Genomic DNA, 21,260 nt, shown 5'->3' on the forward strand with positions numbered 1-21,260 from the left:
TTCAATACAGATGCAGCAGCATATAAGTCATCTGGACTCACCATCCAGTGGGACTCACCACAACCCGCTCCTGCCCATTTAATACGTGTGAGGGCAGCATCAAATCCGTTCCCATACACTGGCGCATACAGATCACGGTTTGCCCGCATCTCATTCTCTATGAGCACTCTCATCAGCTTCCACTCCTCTTGGTTATAAATGATGGCATCGGCTAAAACACGAAATCCACAGTTACCATCTGCTACAACATCATGGAATCCAGTAATAAATGGTACGATGAGACCTTGAACCTGATGTAAATGGTGGTAACCAGCGATATCCGCATCAAATCCGACTGAAAATATTAATATATGAAAGTTATCAATAAAAATATATTTACTTTAACTTTAACATATATATAAATGAAATAAAATATACCCGGCATCTGGCTGTTATGCACAGATGAGGATGAGGAACGACCTCGACTACGACTACTCCTCGAACCTGAGGACTGTGCTCGACCGTGTGGTGCCTGACTGTACTCCCATGCACTCGGATTTCGTTTTGTTGATGAATTTCCCTTTGGTCTACCCCTAACAGTGTCTTTGACCTCAGGTTCTTTGAAGCCACTTTGTTCCGGGTTTATCTGATCATGAATCATCATCGATATGCTATGCACCATTGAAGGATCTAATTTTTCAACCTTTTCCACAAGAGATTGAAAAAATCGGTGATCCTCAGACCCGTCAGCATATACTGGAGCAGTAACTGGTATGTCACTCAACCCTTCAAACGCAAGAGATCTCCAAAAAGGATGGATGCGGTCAACACGGACCGATTCATCTGTGTCAATATATGTTTTAAGCTCACATGAACACGGAATGCCATGAGTCATGGGCAACACGCATCCGCATTCACTTACCACATCCATACTCAATCCGTGCATACGCTTGAGCTCATCATTTAGTGCAGCCAAGTAGTAATGTGAAACGTGTAAGTCGAGATACGCGATAGGTGCTCCACAGTGATTCACCGCAGATCTTCTTCTCGAGTCCTCGAGTGAGTATCTGATTATATACAGTGAAGGATTACAAAACTAATGTATTAAATTTTAAAAGATTAAAGCAAATAACAAAATAAATGTCTTACTTGATCGTCTCGATCTGAGCCTCAATGTCCTTGTACACCTTCGCCCACACTGTATCGAGTGCACCAGTAGATGAATTCAACCACTGTTTCAACTGTGCATGTGAACTCTCCACTCGACAGGTTGTGGTGTTTCCTAAGTGCAACACCTTGTTCGTCCATGCTCGACAAAACTTCTCTTTATGCACTAGCCATGTGGTCTCCACGTAATCTATCACATGAGGCCAGTTGCCAGTAGTATTCTTCATGGTTACCACTGCCGCCTCATATTCGGCTACTGTCGGTGCTTCAATTATACGTTTCCATTTGAAATTCTTAAAAATTTCACCAAACCTCTTCATTCCACTCAACTTGCATACTCTATCCTCCACATCTTTATTAATATGTCATGTGCACAATAAATGATGACTATGAGGAAATACCTCACGAACCGGCCGCATCAGTCCTAACTCCCGGTCTGTAGCAATGGCTGTCGGATGCACATCAGGTTGGAGCAAAAGCTTTAATTTTTGTAACACCCACATATAACTACCCTCAGTTTCATCCTTTATGATTGCATAGGCGATCAAGAAGTTTTTGTTTGAAGGCGTCATTCCAATGATTTCAAAGAATGACATCTTATACTTGTTTGTTTTATATGTTGAATCCGTACCAACAAACAAGTAATAAGATCGGAACAGTGTGATCGATGTTGGATGTGCCATAAATAAGTGAGTCACGACATTGCTGCCCGGCACCGCTTGCGTCCAATGTATGTAGTCCTTATCTATAGCAAGCCGATAAAACTGACCTATTACATCCCGACCCTCAAAGCTCTCAGTCCTGATTTTCTCCCTGTAATTATAGATATGTCTTTGTGTCGGGCAATCCTCCGGATGTTTTTCTTTGATTGCAGCAAAAATAGCACAAGGCTTAGCTTGAGTTGAACTCATTTCACGAACAAGTTTTTTGGAAGCCGGGCTTAGTCCGCTCATCTGTCTGTAGCCCTGACGATATACAACCAACTGATGACAGTGTTGTCCTCTATCTCCAGGAATCCCATTCACCACCCAACCGCCCAATTCAGCGATTTCCATAACCTTTATCTAGAATTTGCAACCACAGTACTTTGTTTTTGTATTCTTCCGTAGTATAACATCCATATCCATATCCTTTTTCCTTTTATAATTCTTAACACCACGAGCACATTTAACCAATATCCACTTTGACTTGCATCCCGTCTTGTGCGACGTTGTGGTTAACTCGAACCCGATCCCAATTGCCGTCTGTTTTGCCCAGTTAACAGCTTCATGATATGTTTGAAACGTTTGTTTGGGAAAAAACTGGGAGCTGTAATCTATGTCGTTTCCGTCAAATTCTTCCCATGAAACCTCCTGTAAATGATAAAGAACGAACATTACATTCCAAAACATGACATTTCCACAGCGTTTCGGTGTCTAAACCCGAAAAACAGCCACAAATATGCTCGGGGGTGTGAGCATCACGCCTCACCATGTGGTGGGGCGTATGAGTATCACGCCCCACCACATGGTGGGGCGTATGAACATCACGCCCCACCTCATGGTGGGGCGTGTGGCTATCATGCCCCACCATGTGGTGGGGCATGATACTCATACACCCCACCACATGGTGAGGCGTGATGCTCACACGCCCGAGTGCCGAACCAGATTTTTTTAATTCAAATTACAGAAATGCAAGAAAGTTCAATCGGAAAAATACCTCAAATTCAGACACAGCATCACTCCCGTCTACTCTCGGTGATAACGGATTGCCTTCCATCAAACGTGTTGTCTTTGATTCGGATGAAAATGTATTTGGGAGACTTTGAGAGAGTTTGGGAGGGATTCAAATTTTCAGTTTTTGGTTAAAGGGTGGTTACGTCTTTTTTGGGGGCTGGAAGTGTGAAAATGGGGCTGGGTTTAGTAACCCACTATCTAAATTGAGAGACTAATGAATTATTAAATATCTTATATTACAATAATAAAATAGCTTTTTTTTAGCAGAAGGAGGGGTCAAGGCCCCGGAAACAAAACACAAAAATCAATCTACGGTCCGCGCTCTCCTGATGGTGCCCGAACCAGACTTGTCCGAATTGATGATGCCCATTAGGCCTGTAGGGGGATTATCATACCCGTGATACCCTAAACTCATAACGCCTGCGAAATTTGCCAAAAAATCCGCTGCTCTATTCCCTTCGCGAAGGATATGAACAACTTTGACTTCCCACTCCGAACCAATCCGTTTCCGACACTCCTCGATCAACCAGTCATACCGATAGGAACTATGTCCTTTCTTCTTAATTAGCTCTACAATTAGTTGAGAATCCATCTTAAAGATGACTTTCCTCCAACCCATTCTCCAAGCTAGTTCAATTCTGTAATAAAGGCCCCAAGCTTTCGCTAATTCTGCTGTGCAAATGCCTAAATTACAGCAAAAACCTCCTAACCAACTTCCTTGGCTATCCCGAGCTAAACCCCTGCAGGCCGCCCAGCCCGTATTGATACTGCACGCACCATCGCTGTTTATTTTGATCCAATCATCTGCAGGGGGCGTCCACTGAACCAAACGATCAACAAGAAACGGAGTAGCCAGGCTATTGTTCTGACAGATGTTCGTCGCCCCAGCTAGTTCTGTCGCGTAACGAATTTCGCTATTAATCCTCTCGACCAGGCTTCGCCTTATTTACAATAATAAAATAGCTATGTGTTAGCTTTTAGTTGTAAAAAAAAAATCTTTAACTAACAAAAAATTAAATAATTTTTTTTGGAGTAAATAAACAATTTATGTAAACAAGAAAACTTAAGCAATGTTTAAATTTCAGAATCATAATTGGGATCAAAATTTTATGGAATCAATTTCATAATGATGTTCTTTTTTTTTGTTTAATTCTGAATCAAAATCTAATAACTTAAAAGGTGTTTGGGTCAAATTCCGGAATTGAATCGAAATGAAATGGAATCAAAATTTATTAAATAATAAATATAATATGTATAACAAATAATATTAAGATTGAGGAATTACCAATGGTTTAAAATTATTTAATGATGGAACATGTATGACAATCAGACTTAGGGCCCGTTTGTTTTATCTTTTATCTACTGTTTGTTGTTACGGTTTGCTATTTGTTGTTGCTGTTTGCTGTTGGAAAAAACTGTTTTTCCAAAAAGCAGAGATTCTCTGCTTTTGTAAAATGCTGCTTTTCAGGTGTAAAAGGCAAACAGGAGGTCACTAACCAAACACCTAAAACTTTACTTTTTGACATGAAAAGGCAAACATGAGCATGAAAATGAGCAACCAAACACCCCCTTATTCACGTTATTGGGAAGAAAGAAAGAGAGGAAGAAAAGAAATTACAGAAGGAAGGTAGATGAAAGAGTAAAATCAGTTAGTTAGTGTGTCAAACTACTATATGTTAGGTCTATTTATAACTAAGTAACAAACTAACAATCACATGCTTCACACGTGTTGTTTATTAGCCCCACTCAAGCTGCATGTTGTAAGCTTAGTAACCATAATTGCTTGATCATTAACTCAAATAAATTTTCAACTAATGGTTTAGTTAATGATAGGGGTATTTTACCCCTATCTTTTAGCGTGATTTACGGATTAATTTTAAAAGAAATGAATAAATTTAATTGCAAAAATAGAGTGTTTTAATAAAATAACGAAATAAAAATAAATTCCGCACTTTCGGTTAATTTTCCTTGTTTTTGATTAATTTAGAAAATAAAACGTCAAGCTAACTCGGCTCTCGAGAATTGTATTTCAGGTACGAACAAGGAGTGAAAATCCACCACAATACGCGGGGCATCTCATTCCTTACGCGGGGCGTGAAACACCAAGTCAGAAATAATTGCCCTATCCACAGACACCATGTGGGATCTACACAGCATACACGAGGCGTATACCACCCTACGCGAGGCGTACGACATATGTCAGAAATGATTAGCCTAATCCTGAAAGTCAGACTGCACGGTCTCCCTGAGTCAACTATCCATACGCGGGATGTACCACCTTACACGCGGGGCGTGTAAGGAAGTTCCTCAATACAAAAAGTTCAGAGACTCATTTACGCGGGACGTGCTTCAGCTACGCGCGGCGTAAAAGGACCAATTCAAGCAATAAAAAGTCAGAGACTCAACCACGCGAGGCGCATCCCAGTCTACGCGGGGCGTGGTTGAGACAACAAGATCTGGATTTGTCCACATGCAGGAGATTTCTGACGGAATGGGCAAACACGCAGGGCATATACCACCATACGCGAGGCGTATCATGGGATTTCTGCATAAAATCATGTTCCTCCATGCTTGCACCTTGTGAAATTACAAATTTACCCTTAGCTTGATATGTATAAATAAGAGTGACTAGCACTCATTTGAACACACCTTGTAACATATACCTTCTTAAGATTAAACTCTTGTCATTATAGTTTTAGATTTTGTTTTTAGGCTTTATATAGCCAAACTCTTTCACCTTGAGAGCTTGTTCGTTGATTCCGGCATTCCATCAAAGTTCAGCTCCATCTCCGTGCACCAAGCTCGAAAGCTCCACCATCCAAGTCCTAAGGGATGACTTTGAGTCCGGTTAGCTAGTTCTGAGGGTGGATTCTTCCCTTTACACTTGCTAATTAGCTTGTACTCATCCTATGTACTAGGCTTGGTTGTAATTCATATTTACATTCTCCATATTTATAATTTATGATTCATAATCTTCTTTTCTATATATGTGTTGATGTTTGTTACTTGTTTTGATATTCGTAATTGATTATTGTGTAGGAGAACGCGATTTCCGACGCCATTCGGGCTATCTTTAGGGATTCATATAGGTGTTGCCTTACCGGAAGTGACGCTCCGGAAACCGTAGGAATTGACAAGCCACGGAACTTACGGGCCCTAATTTCTGGTCCCCAGCATTAGACACGCCTTGACTAGGAACCACGTGGTCTAAGTACTTCACGGGTCGGTCACACTACACGTAGTCGTCATTGCAAGAGCAAACCATCAACCGTATAAACATTAGAAGTCGTTATTTGTCATATTTATAACTTATCACATCCACATCATTTCATAGAGTTTTGTTATATAAATTCGCCTCACCCGTAGTTAGGAGTAGTTTGTAGTTGGTCCCCATATCAACCTCAAAGTATTCACCGCTTAAATAACGTATAAAACCGAGTCGTTTAATACTTGCAGTTATAAATCCCGTGGATTCGATACCCGGTCTTAACCGGATTATTACTTGATACGACGGGGTACACTTGCCCCTAAGTAGTGACGTCTAGTAAAGATAGAGCATTTAGAAAGATCACATCCATAGTCGTAACGCACTTTTCATAATATACATTTTGTCGTAGAAAACACTACACTAGACGGCACGCATCAGTTAACAAGTTTGGTAACTACTGCTTTATGAAGATTGGTAAAAGATGTACAACTCCAGGTTGCATTTTCTCACTAATGGAATCGATCAATAAAATTTGTTTTATCTGAAATACCAACGGTTTACTTATGAAAAACTCTATCGTTAATCACCAATGCATTCCCTTAAATGGTCCTATGTTTTCTCGATGATATGTGATGGGATAATTCCTGCTCCTATTAGCAACCTAAGTGGTTAGTGTTAAACTTTCTCGATGATTAGTATATATATATAGGGGAGGGATCAAGTGAGAACCTCCTCTTAGGTGAGGACACTTTCTTATGGTGAGAACACTCAAAACTACGTCATTTTGAGTATAAAAATCAATAAAAAAAACACTATATGCTAATAGTGGGAGTTGACCCTAGGCACTTCCATTTACACTCCACTCTACTTATCACTAAGACAATTGCTTCTCTTGTGTATTATATCACGCGCGCTGCTTAATATACAATTGAGCTAGTAGCTTCTATTGTTTAATATTTGACGCATGCACTTATTAATATCGATTAAATATAAATAATAATAAATTATTAATATAAAAAAAGAAATGTGCATAATAACGAATTATTAATAGAAAAAAGAAATGCGCATAATAATGAATTATTAATAGAAAAAAAATCCAAGAACATGTTCTAATTTCTTATTTATTTAATTCCTTTATATTTTCGTAATTTATGTTATATAAGAAAATATATTTTTTTAAACATACGTTAGAACATATATTTTAACTTTTAAAACACGAACTATGAAGTTTAGAACGTACAACATATTTTTTAGAACATACGTTATGTTTTTTAGAATATGTGTTATGTTTTTTCGAACATGAGTTATAAATTATATTATAGAACAAATGAAAAAAACGATCCAGATATCTACTGCTTTTTTTAGAACATTATACTTAATTTTTGGAACACAAACTATATATTTTTTAAAACATACGTTAGAACATATATTTTAACTTTTAAAACACGAACTATGAAGTTTAGAACGTACGACATATTTTTTAGAACATACGTTATGTTTTTTAGAACATGTGTTATGTTTTTTCGAATATGAGTTATAAATTATATTATAGAACAAATGAAACAATGATCCATATATCTACTGATTTTTTTAGAACATTATACTTAATTTTTGAAACACAAAATATAAACTTTAGAACATACATTATGTTTTTTAGAACATACGTTATGTTATTTAGAATATGAGTTATAAATTATATTATAGAACAAATGCAAAAATGGTCCATATATTTACTAATTTTTTTAAAACATTATACTTAATTTTTAGAACACAAATTATAAAGTTTAGAACATATGTAAATATTTAGAACATCGTCCTTAACATTTTAAAACATAAATTACAAAAATATAGAGGAATTAAATAAATAAGAAATTAGAGCATGTTCTTGGATTTTTTTTATTAATAATTCATGATTATGCAGATTTATTTTTTCTATTAATAATTCATTATTATGCACATTTAATCGATATTAATAAGTGTATGCATCAAATATTAAATAATAGAAGCTAAAAAGGTAGTAGTTTATTAAGCAGCGCGCGAAATAATACATAAAAAAAGCAATTAGTTTAGTGGTAAGCAATGTGCAGTGTAGATAAGGAGTCCAAGGTTCGAATCTCATTAGTAGCAATGTTTTTTTTAATTTTCCTACTCAAAACGACGTAGTTTTGAGTGTTCTCACCATAAGGAAGTGTCCCCACCTAAAAAAGGTTCCCACAAGAGCCCTCTCTTATATATATATATATATATAATCCCAAAAATTAAGTTAAAAAAGACGTATCACCGTTTGGGACAATGACAAGAGATAAAAAAATTTATGACCCACAAACTCTTTGTGTCTTTATACTCTATTATTTATTTTTATTTTTTTTAGTAGGAAAGGAAAGAAAACAGCGAAAGCCCCAAAAAACTAACCCGAGATTAGCCTAGGGAAGCTAACCCCCACTTGATCGTTCGAAAGTAAGGAAGAGAGGAAGTCCGGAGGAGAAGAGAAGGTTGTTACACCCAAGGTCCTCAAATGGCCTTCAGCAGCAAGGCAGTTTGCCACCCGATTTTGTTCCCTGAAAACGTGGCCAAACCTGATGGAATCGAAAGAGGTGCTCAATCTTTTGATCTCTTTAACTACGTTTTGGCAACCCAGACTCATAGCTTTGTTATCTGAGATCAATTTGACTGCTTCGAGGTTGTCTGATTCCACGAACAGTCTTTTCAAGCCCAGATTATTGGCGATCCTAAGACCAGAGAAAATCCCCCAGAGCTCAGCAATGAAGGAAGATCCCATTCCCAGGTTCTGAGCAGAGCCAGACACCCAAGTACCACCAGCATCTCTCAAAACACCTCCAGCCGCAATCCTACCATCACTGAGACAAGAGCCGTCAGTATTTAATTTAACTATCCGTTCCCCAGGTCTACTCCATACAAATAGATTAACAATAGTTTTCTGGATAGTATTGGATAAAATATCCTCCTTGAAACTATCAATAATAGTATTAATTTTTTTTATAGAAGAAGACAAGTAAATTAGGAAAAATAATAGCTCCATCACCAAAGATATCAGCATTCCTCCATTGCCAAAGCTGGTTACAGACGACGGCAAAAAGGATAGCACCATGCTCCAGCTCAGGCAATAACAATCCATTAACATCATCAACAAACCAATCCCGGTCAGAATAGGCAAAGAAATTCGAAAGCAACTAAACCGGAAGAACTTGCCTCCACACATTTTTACTTTTAGCACAATCTCTTAGAACGTGGCAGGTGGTTTCTGCCTAGGCTCTGCACCTACCACAAGTATCAGAATCCACTAAATGGCGTCTTTTTCTTTCAACATTTGTCAGCAACCTATCCTTCGCTCCAAGCCACAGGAAGCTTCTAATGCGAAAATGAACTTTTAAGGCCTAAATATTCTTCCAGTCGACTGAAGGGGGAGAATCCAAATCCAGATTAAAAGCCTCAAAAGCAGATTTGTAAGAATAAGCATCGTTGTTAGTAAGGGACCAACAGTGAATATCTCCATCTTCCTCCTTACTACTAACTTTAACTCCCCGAATTTTCAAGAGCGTTTCCAGACTAAAGTAAGCCTCAAATTATGAATCCACAACATCTGCAATGTTCCAATTATGAATCTCCAGAGGCGGCAAAGAATTACAAATCTCTAATAAAGGCTTCTTCCCAAGCCAAGAGTCATTCCAAAAACTAATAGACCTGCCATTTCCCACAGACCAACCAATTCCAGAGCAAAACTCGGCAAACACAGCATTAACCCCTTTCCATAAGAAAGAACAATTAAGAACCCTCTCTTTAGGCCCCCTAAAAACATTATCTTTTCTATATTTCCCGCATGATAACCTCACCCAAAGAGCAAATAGGGATTGCCACATCCTCCAAAGAAGCTTCATTAACAACACCTTATTGTTGTCCCTGGCTTGTCTGATCCCCAAACCTCCCATATTTTTAGGTTGGCAAACCTCCTTCCAAGGAACAAGATGGATCTTTTTCTCCTCATCTGAGTCCCCCCACAGGAAACGACAATTGATTTTATTGAGACCATTAAGAACAGGCTCTGGCAATTTACAAGCTTGCATAATGTGATTAGGAACCGCACAGTTCACCGACTGGACTAAGGTTAGACGGCCAGCAAGCGAAAGGGACTTAGCTTTCCAACTAGCACACTTACTATTAGATCTATCGAAGATCTCTTTAAAAGACGCTTTAGAAACTCTATCGCTATGGAGCGAGACCCCAGATAGTTACCAAAAGCCTTGGTAAGAGGAATACCAGAGATCTCACTCATCCTTTTACAAATCTTTTGGTCCATATTTTTAGAGCACAACATCCTCGATTTATGGACATTAAGTTTTTGACTTGAAGCATTGTAAAAATTACCGAGGATATCCATAATCACTCATATTTTCTCCTCACTTCCCTCCACAAAGATCATAACATCATCAACAAAGAACAGATGAGTGACCGGGGGACAGAATTTATTAATAGAAACCGGATGAAGGCTCCCGGTGTTAACAACATCTTGGATAAGATGAGTTAACATATCCATAGCAATAACAAAAAGGAACGGGCTCATAGGATCCCCTTGCCGGATGCCCCGGGAAGGAGAAAAATTCTCAGACATATCTCCGTTAATTAAAACTTGGAAGACAGGGGAAGAAATACAAACCTCAATCAATGTCCTCCAATTCTCTGGGATCCCAGCTCTCTCCAGACTATTAAGAAGAAAACTCCAGTTAATCCGATCATAAGCCTTCTCCAGATCCAGCTTAAGAGCCACAATACCACGCTTTCCCTTTTTAACCTTCATTGAATGCACCATCTCCTGAGCAATAACAATATTATCCATCATCTGTCTTCCCGGGACAAAACTGCCTTGATTCTGGCTAATAATATCAGGAAGGATACACCGGAGCCTATTAGCCACAATTTTGGTAACTACCTTATAAAGCACATTACACAGACTAATAGGTCTCATTTGTAAGAAGGAGGAAGGTTTCTCCACTTTAGGAATCAGAACCATAAGAGTTTTATTTATAGTCCTAATATCCTCAGTTCCATTAAAAACTCCTTTGACAAAACTGTAAATACCTTCCTTCACAGTATCCCAGTGTTTGTGATAAAAACCGGCCGGAAGCCCAACAATCCCAGGAGCTTTAGTAGCGCCAATGCTAAACACAGCCTGACTAATCTCTTTTTGATCAATAGGGTGAAAGGCTTCAATAATCTTATCTTCACCGACCGTAGGAAAAGTAGCCCTAGACAGAGCACCATCTAAATCCATCGACTCCTCTTTAAATAACTCTTTATAGAAATTAAGGGCTAAGAGACGGATTTCTTCATCTTCATAAACCCAATTCCTGTTAGGATCTTTGACAGCATTAATACGATTTTTCTGCCTTCTGATAACAGTAGAGAGATGGAAATACCTTGTATTACGATCTCCATCTTTAATCCAAGCTTTCCTTGATTTTTGAAACCAAAGCAACTCCTCTTGTCTTAGCACAGCTTCCAACTCATTCTGGAGGGATCTTAGAAGACAACTCAAACTATGGTCAAGTCTGATCTCCAAGATACGTTGGATACCTTCAATCCTACTCAGAATTTTCTGTTTCCTTTTGATAATATGGCCAAAAACATTTCTATTCCAGCCCACCACATTACTTCTAAAACCCTCCACAACCATTAACACATTAGAATGGGGTTTCCAATTATCATGAACAAAATTCTTAAACTCAGGATGGGATTCCCAGGCCATCAGATATCTAAAAGGCCTTTCCCCTCTAGGACGCGGAGCTCTCACCAACCCGACCAAGATAGGACAATGATCAGAATGACGGAAGGGGAGATTCAACACAGCCACCTCAGGGAACCTACTCTGAGCAACAATATTAGCATAAACTTTGTCCAACCGAACAAAGGTACTATTACGTTTCCAAGTAAACTTATACCCAGCAGCACCGAGATCCGACAGTCCACACAAATCCATATTCTGCTTATGATTAAGACAACGATTAATATAGTGACTTCCTCCTCCTCTTTGATCACTCATAATAGCAATATCATTAAAATCTCCAGCAACAAATCAGGCATCCACTATACTCGTACTTAATGTAAAAAGAACCTCCCATAGACGTTTACGATTAGCAAGAATAGGATCAGCATACACAATCGTGATAAAAAGGGGTTTATTACCAGGGTAAGTAACTTTACTATGAATAAATTGCTTGTCCATCTTCACGATATCAAAATGAACAAGCTCAGGCTTCCAAAAAAGCCAAATACCACCTGCTCGACCCGTCGCCTCAGATCTAATACACTTCCAACTTCTAAATAATTTAACCACCTCATCAGCTTTAGCTCCACTGACCTTAGTTTCCAGTAAAGCAAAACAAGACGGGTTGAACAGCTTAATCAAATCCTTTACATGGATCTGGGTCGCCTTGCTTGACGCTCCTCTAACATTCCATACAAATATATCCATCAACGAGAGGACAACAAACACAGGCCCATCCAACTAAACCAGATATTTATTAGGGGCTCCTAAGAGCCTAGTCGAGGTACCTGCTGACCCCCTTTTCTCTAGGGAACCAAAAGAATTTTGGTTATTCTTATGACTTTCTTTGAGTTTTTTCATACTCATTTTATTGACCCCCATGGCTTTCCCATTTTTAGCCTCAACACAGATTTTAGAAAGACTAACCTCTTTATTTATCTCTAATACTTGAGGAGCTTTAATCTGAGAGCAATCTTGGGAGATATCTTTAGACTCAAAAAGGGGTTGACCGTCTCCACATTATTTCCTCCCGGATCAACAGGTTCTAAGTCTGGCATACTCAACTCAACCAGATCATTAGTAGGATCAGGGTCTTGGTCTTCCTCTACGGGAAGAACCCCAAACCTAGATCCAGTACATGACTCCAAAGGGCCGCCGGAAACAACACACTCCTTTGAAACATGCATCTCCTTCCTCCCAACATCATTTTGGATCAGGGGTTGATCTCTATTAATGTCGGGAGGAAGATTGTGGGCTACAAGAATGCGCGTTCTTCGTCTCCCTGAACGTTTAGCTACCATCCAAGGGCCAAAATTCCTCACCTCCCCTTGGATATCCTCTTCCCTAGCCTTAACAGTTTCAACTAAGTTCTCGGTTACCTTCTTCTTTTTAGTGCACCCCTCATAAGTGTGGCCAAACATTCCACATTCATAACAAATATTGTGGATCCCTTCATACTCAATACAGTATATTGTATGTTGAACGCAAAATTTAGACAAAAGGGGTTTTGCTAGGTCAATGTTAATACAAACTCTAGCAAATTTGCCTCTTTCAGCTCCAATAGTGGTTTTATCCACATGGTGGACTTTTCCCACAATCCCAACAATTTTCTTCAGAAAAATTTCATTATAGTACTCAATCGGGAGCCCTGGGAATCTTACCCACGTCAGAATTATATTAACCGAGCAATCCCTTGGATTAAAGTTAGGGACCCAAGGTCTTATGGCAAGAACATGGCTAGAGATGATATAGGGGCCCCCATTAATAACCGCTTCATAATCCTCAGCCTGTGTGAACTTAATCATATAATAGTCATTCTCCAAGTCAGTGATGGTGATTTTGCCTTTCTTAGTCCACTGAGCACGAATTCTCTGGGCAAAATAGCTAAATCCAATTTTTTTCCCTAGTACTATCACTATTAAGGACAGTTTATGCAAGTTTGTCTCATTTTAATCTTACTTGTCTCATTTTATATGTAAGTATAGTTTTTTTTTTCTTCTGAAGCAAAGATAAATTTTCATTAACAAGAATCAAGATACAAAACATTAAGAAGAAAATCATGAGATCCCTAAGACCAAATTGTGCTAAACAGGCAAGGATTTGAAGCCTAGTTTAGTTATAAACCATACTTACAAAATCTGAAATTCTTTTATTGTCTGTCTTTTTCTTATGTACCAAGGTTAATCATGACAAACTTGATAAAAACGTAGAACTACGCATTTTTGTCGATTATAGCAGCACTTCTAAAGCTTACATATTTTTTTACAACAAAATAAGAGAACTATTGTAAGTCGAGATGTCAAATTTATGGAAGATAAACAATAGAGTTGGGAAGAGTCACTTGAAAGGCAATTACCAAAAAGTTCACAGTATCTTGATGAAGATATAGATGATGTTCATGTTCGTGGAACAAGAACTTTATCTGATATCTATGAAAGAAGTAATGTTGCTTTTTGAGCCTTAATTTAAAGAAGCAGAGAAGGGTGAAGAATGGATAAAAGCCATGAAAGAGGAGCTTCGTATGATTGAGAAGAATGACACTTGGGAGTTGGTTGACATGCCTCAAAATAGAAAGATTATTTTGGGTGATGTGTTTACAAAACCAAACTCAATGTTGGCGGTTCTATAAACAAACACAAAACAAGACTAGTTGTGAAAGGGTACAGTCAAGTTTACAGCACGGATTTCTCATAAACTTTCATTTTTGTTGCACACTTAGACACCATCAGAATGTTGTTGACCTTGGATGCACAAAATGGGTGAAAGTTTCCTGTTGCATACTTAGACACATTAGAATTTTGTTGACCTTGTCTGCACAAAATGGTTGGAAGCTTCACCAATTGGATGATAAATCAACTTTTTTGAAAGGTTATCTTCATGAAGAAATTTTTTGTTGAGCAATCAGAAGTTTTTTTTTGTCAAGAGACATGAGGAGAAAGTTTACAAATTAGAGAATGCCTTATTTGACCTTAAGTAGACTTGTAGGGCTTGCTGCAGTAGAGTTGATATATACAGTCTTCGATTTGTTAAAAGTCCAAGTGAAGCCACCTTATATGTAAAAAAAACAGATGCTAACTTAATTATAATGCTATTTATGTTAATGAGAAGCTTTTGAATGAATTTAAAGCCAGCATGTTCATTCAAAGTTTTTGAGATGAGAGACTTGATTTGCACTACTTTCTTGGTATGGAATTGAAACAAGGTTATGTTGAAGTCTTTGTATTTTAAAAGAATTTTGCAACAGAAATTTTAAAGATATTTCACATGGAAGAATGCAAAGGAATCAATACACCAATAAATAAAAAAGAGTAGTTATTCAGGAGAAGTTATTTAGTTATTACTTATGTTTAGAAGTTACGAAGTACTAGAACATGTTCAAAAGCCTTGGATTTTGAATATGTTGTTTATGCTCAGCTATATATATTTTTCAGAAATATAAAAAATAGATATGTTTTCGAGCTCCCTCTTGAAGCTGGTCACTTTGACAGCTATATCTTTTCAAACACTTATTATTGTTTTTCATCATTAAAAAAACTACGAAATCTAAAATAGTTGAATCTCCCTTTAAAAAACAAAGATTCTATCATCTGTAAAAAACTAAAAAATTAATAAACTAATTTATATTCAAGCATTCCTATCTGAAGACATATAAATCTGCTAAAGTAGAGAATAAATCCTCAAGAAATCGACCAACAAAACAAAAGAATTTGCTTCGCAAGGCTTGCAGCAATGAAGGTGCCAAACAACACCTACGGGGATTTTATTGTTCTTCCCAGATAGACCTGCATATGACAGTTGTATTTGATGCCCACATCCAACACCAAAAGAAAAACTAGCCCATACTTTAAGCATAAATCATTTGCCTAATCCCATAAAATACAGCGAACCACGTGCAATCATATAATATCTAATTAACACATGGAAACATGGGTCCTTCCTTGCTTTTTATGCAACTCAATCTGTCTCACAAAATAATGCTAATCTCTAGGAATTTAGCATTATAAAATTACAAAATATACACCATAATATAAAAGACTCACTGTTTTAAAAATATGTAAAGGCTAACAGAACTCCCCTACCATATACAAAATAAAGGTAGTGTTTATTTATATTTTCCTTGTAAAACAAAATACATATCTACAACGAGGATTTGAGTCCCCACACAAATGCTCTCCAAAGGGAACCTAACACCCATCTAAAATTTCCAAATTCAAAAACTGAGGTGTCTCATTCATCTAATATTTTATTTTATAGCAGCATTACCCATCTCACGTAGAGTCTATTGCTTCAACATTTTGTCGAGCTAAATACTTTTCTCACCGCTCCTTCTGAAGAAGAAATTTTAGCATGGAAAATCAGTACAAGGTAAGAGCCATTATGAACTTAGTATTTGACTAAAATGGGATGAACACGTACCCATTCATCTATTACAAGCCCTTCTTCGACCACACATGGCCCAGTTTCAGGTGGAGGTTTCTTTTGGGCTTCTATAGCAGCCTCAGCTTCAGCCAACTGGCGCTTAAGTTTTTCCAATGACTTCAAAGAATCAAAAACTCGAAGGTCATTATCTTGGATATATTGTGCATACTACAAAAAAATGGAAAAAGAAAAGTAACTCACATGACTAGGTTGCTGCACATCCAAAAAGGTAACCCTTAGTATTCGTTCAACTGTTACCTGATCCTTTTGTTCATCAAACTGTAAGACAAAAACTCAATTCTGGTTACCAATGCCTACGCTCTATAAAGAAACATAACAATTATTATCACAAAAAGTTGTCTCCCATGAACAAGAATTATTATACATGCGTCTATATAAGGAAAGGGTAACAAAAATGTATTCAACAACTATAAGAAAAAGAAAAAGAAAAGCCGTTTTCAGCAGTCCAAGTTAGTCCTAAATTGAAATGGTTCGACATTTTTCCCATTTTTCATAAGCAGTATTATGACAAAATCCAAGAAATATTGACAACAATTTCCATCAAATCATTGACCATTAAAGCAGAAGTATAGGACAATGGCTAACAATATATATCAAGTACAAAGACTCTTACCAAACTTCAAAAATAGAGCCATACAGAGGCAAATGTTTCTACCAAAACAGAGTGAGCTAAAACATGAACAATCCAGAATCAGACAAACCAACCTCTAATTGATGAATTCACCCAACAATGCATATCACAATTCCTGAGAAACTTCAAAACAAAATACAAGACCATATTTCCTTTTGTAGGAGGAAATATAAAAGAAAAAAGAGAGAGTATCTATAATTTGGGTTCTATCATAACCATCAGGAATCAAGATGCAGCTATGGATTACTCTAAAACATAAATTTCAAAAAATCATCAAGTAACAGGAAATATATGCTAATAAGAAGTCCTACTACCTGTCTAGCATGCTTGAGCAACAAAAAAGGTTCATAGATTGTGTCTACAAGATCATGTGGCAAGAGATATAGCAATTGCTTTCTCCTATGTTCAGCATCCTCAAGTGTATATGGACATTAGTGGTGCATTTGCAGGCAATTCAAGATCATTGAAATAAATACGCAATCACATTTTCCAATAAAAGGTTTTAATTGCAAAAAAGTTATTCTCATATTTAGTAAGCTCATTCTATTAAGCTTCCAAGTAAGCAGAAACAGAACTTAAGTAAGAAAATGTCAAGCAGCCCATGCAAAGTTTGAAAGTTGCATTTAAGTTTATGGAAAGCAAACAATAAACAAAACCAAGAAAATATCAGGATTTCAAACATTTTAACATTAAAAAATAACACACAGCAGAGGACTCACCAACTCAGGCATTTATTCGATATCTTCTTTCACCTTCAAACTCATGATCTTAAACTTGACCTTGCTCTTCTGGTCTAAAACTTTTTCATTGTACTCTGGAAGCTCTATAAACTTGAACACTGACAAATTCAAAAATAAAATAAATGTGAAAAAATAATTTAAACAACAAATAGACAAGACAAATAAATTACCATATCCAAACAACCTAAACTTTCATGTGTTGAAACACCTTTCCACATGATTTTGATTTGACAAAATTATTTAAGTTAATCTATGATTAAGAGGCAATTAAATTTAAGTGCTTTGATTTAATTGTACTAATATGTTTGTTCAATGTTGAGTATAAGTATACATGAAAACAGAGATAAAAAGTAAGACAGGACGAAGTCAGCATGAGAACACAGCACAAGCTGAGTGGAGTGCAACTCAGCATAATAGAAGAAAAGTCATCTTCAGAACAAATACTTGAAGATGAAGCTGATCAAAGAAGTTGAGTAGAACGCAACTCAGTATCAAAGAAGAGAAGTCTTTCTCTAAAGCTTGCAGACGAAGCTGACCACAGAAGCTGAGTAAGAATACGACTCAGAAACAAAGAACAAAAGCAACGTCAATACAGTCAAGCTGAGTGTTCGTCAGGACAGCACGAATGATTCGTTTGCTAGAAGACAAGATCCGACAACTGTCTACACCAATAATAGAAACCTTGGAATTACGCATAGAGTCAATTTCGAGATGCATGGGTCAACTGTCCGTTAGCTAAAAGACAAACTGGAACTAGAAGACACACCTGCGGGAAGAAGACAAGCCTGACGCCTGTGGAATTCAAACGACAGGATTGGCCTGCAAATCTGAAGCTGACCAGAACAATGTCGTAAGAAAGAGTCGTTTGAATCCAACGGATAATTTCGGATTCAAATGATTATGTCTTTAGATTTCAACTATAAAAGGACAAGTTCATTCTTGGATCCTTTGCCGATTTTGCCAAGAAAAATACAAGAGAAAAAGAGAAAAGATACAAAGCACATTCAAACAAGAAAAAGATCTTACACCAAGCTTCCATTTCTATGTAAAAGCTAGATTGATTTTGTAATCATCTAAAGTGTTCTTCATCTAGAAAGAACAAGTTTGTATCAATTGTAAAATTAAGAGAGTGGTGCTGAGTACTCGGTTTTAACTACTCAGTGGTAGAGAAATCTAGGTGTTCGGTTATAGCACTTAGTAGGAGTTGAGTAGACGAATAGAGGAAGGTACTCTTGCATATTCAACTGCCTTGTAAACGGTTTGTGCTCTACCTTTAAAGAGCTCAGTATTGGATTGAAAAAGCCCGGAGGGACTCTAGGGACTGGACGTAGGCGGAGAGGCCGAACCAGGATAAGTCGTGCTGAGTAATTTCTAACTCTCTCTCAATATATCTATATATGTGTTGCTTGATTAAATTGCTCAGGATATAAATTATAAAAGCTGACACTGAGTAATCTTGGTGCTGAGTTGGAAGCTGACCTCAAGTGTTAATTCCCAACTCACAAGTAAAACAGTTCTAGTCAGCATCTGACTAAAGCTGTCTTACACTTCTCGGTCGTGCTGACCTAAACTAAGTTAAGTTAATTAAAGAATTATCTTAAGTCAGCATAATTTAAAGAAAAAGTTAAATTAGTTCCTACCCCCCTGGAACTAATCACACGGGACCAACAACATGTTCTCTATTGAATAAAACTGAAACTTCTAAGAGATTTTATACAAAAGGGAATGTTACCAGTAGCAATAAGGCTCTCCTCTGGAGCAAGGATGCCACCTGGAGGTCGCATGAAACAACTTTTTGACGCAGTTGTTAACTGCAATGTGATAAAGGAAACAATTAAAAATAAGTATCAAACCATCAGATAATATAAATTATCAGGTTACAGATTTATCAGATATAAGAAACAAGCATCATTATTGATCACACCATATTATACGTCACTAACATTTTTTATGGAAGGAAAATAACAGCGTAAGAAAAAAAATACTAATTTTCCCGCAACCGAGGGAATTGGTGCTAATTTTTTAAAACAATAATAGAACATAAAAAAACTTAATAATTAAAGTCTAATTAGATTTTATCACATAGGACCTTCCAGCGTCTACATTATTTAAAGCATCAATAAACAGATAAGAACAGAAGTGATGCAATGAAACGCGTTGCCTTTATCCTTCCTTTAACCAAAACACAAAGTACAAACCAGTGAAACTACTGTGCAATCCACTAACCGTGTGCAAATGTAATTATCACACTAAATAATTTCTTAATTCAAAAGGAATTACCTTGAAAGCAACGTGAGACCTGCTAGTGTTCTTCAACCTGATTGCGCTACTTACCTATTTCCCTGGTTCATCTGCAACACCGCCGATAAAAAAATAAACTTCAACCATTTTACAACTTCAAATTGACATAATAAAGTAAAAATGTCACTGGATAACTAATAATTCCTTGATATATGTTGATTTAAAAAAATAAACATAACGTTGAACTTTCGAATTCCTAATTCATATAAAAATCTGTATCAGCGAAATGATCACTAGAATAATTGGAGTTGACTTAGGAAAAAAGTCAACGCATGAAGAAGAAGAAATTAAGAAAAATGATGACAACATACAAGGGAAATAAAGGTTATTTGCAGGGTCCAGGTGGAGTCTTCGCCGAGCAGGGAGAAGAGATCTGGCAACAGACGACACTGTTGTAGGAGATGATGAAGATTTGGAGTTATCCTTTACCTCTACATGTCGGTTACTGCTGTTGGCGTTAAAATTATAGCTAAGGTTCTGCGTCTGCATGGTGGAAGAGGAAAAAGAAGAATTGGTCCTGCTATTCCAGAACGGACATATACTAAAGATCTTCTTATCTATATTAGATTTTTGCCAGTCAGTGACCGCCATGGATAACTGTGATTTACACGTCGTTGGGGAGACGATGTTATGAAACGGAAAAGAGAAGGGTAAGATCGGTGAGGAACGTACAGGGGAATGATGTTAAATTGGTGTTGGTTAACTACTAGAAGGTTGATATTAAATGATGAGAAGAGTAATTAGGTGAAAGTTAATAGAAAGCATTTAAGGGATGTCGAGTAGTTTGTTGGCATGTGTTAGTTGGGAAGTTGAGTTATTAATTAAGTGATTAATGACATTCTTTTGTTTCTATAATTATAGTAATTAAGAAGAAAATAAAACTAATTGATTGTTACGAGGTTTGAAATTATTCGATCATTTTCCAAAAGTAAACCCCTTTTTAACCTTTTAATAATAACTGAATATGGATAATAGTAATAAGAAGAAGCTAACCCTTTAAGATTAGTATTTGGATGTTCCTTGTGTTTGGTTACCAAAGATGCATGACGTTAACAAATTATTTTATTTTATTTGTATACAGATCATAATATTGTATTTAAAATAATTAAGACAGTATATATAATATATATTCCTTTTGTAACCTTCTTTTACTATTATTTAAGTAATATTTATATTCAGTTAGGAGATAGACACTTTTAAAAAATAAAAAACAAACCCTATTTCATTTAAAAAAAATACATTCATAATACAACAATACAAAAGAATGGGAGCGTAGTAGAGTCAAATGTCTGGATATCTT

The 21,260-nt window shown here is 36.9% G+C and overlaps 1 pseudogene; it reads right to left on the reverse strand.

Moving 5' to 3' along the window:
• Nucleotides 1–15,458: 15,458 nt before the first annotated feature.
• LOC136220691 (vesicle-associated protein 4-1-like) lies at nt 15,459–20,659 on the reverse strand (annotated as a pseudogene).
• Between the last annotated feature and the right edge of the window lie 601 nt (nt 20,660–21,260).

This window comes from Euphorbia lathyris, chromosome 2, assembly GCF_963576675.1.
Source record: "Euphorbia lathyris chromosome 2, ddEupLath1.1, whole genome shotgun sequence".
NCBI classification, from domain to species: Eukaryota; Viridiplantae; Streptophyta; class Magnoliopsida; order Malpighiales; family Euphorbiaceae; genus Euphorbia; species Euphorbia lathyris.